Raw genomic sequence first — 229 nt, forward strand, 5'->3', positions numbered from 1 at the left:
ATTTAGCTACCTTGTATACTCACTTTACTTCATTTAAATAATCTAAAAGTTGATAGATTTATGACGATACATAAAATATTTACACCTATAATCTATTAGGACGTTGCTCCTTACCAAATTCACCTCTTCCAAGTTCCAAAGTCCTTTTATATTTTGTTTCCATCGTTTTTATAAACAAATGTGAACATATACTTATTTATATATATATATATATATATATATATATATA

Source organism: Lupinus angustifolius, chromosome LG08, assembly GCF_001865875.1.
Source record: "Lupinus angustifolius cultivar Tanjil chromosome LG08, LupAngTanjil_v1.0, whole genome shotgun sequence".
NCBI lineage: Eukaryota > Viridiplantae > Streptophyta > Magnoliopsida > Fabales > Fabaceae > Lupinus > Lupinus angustifolius.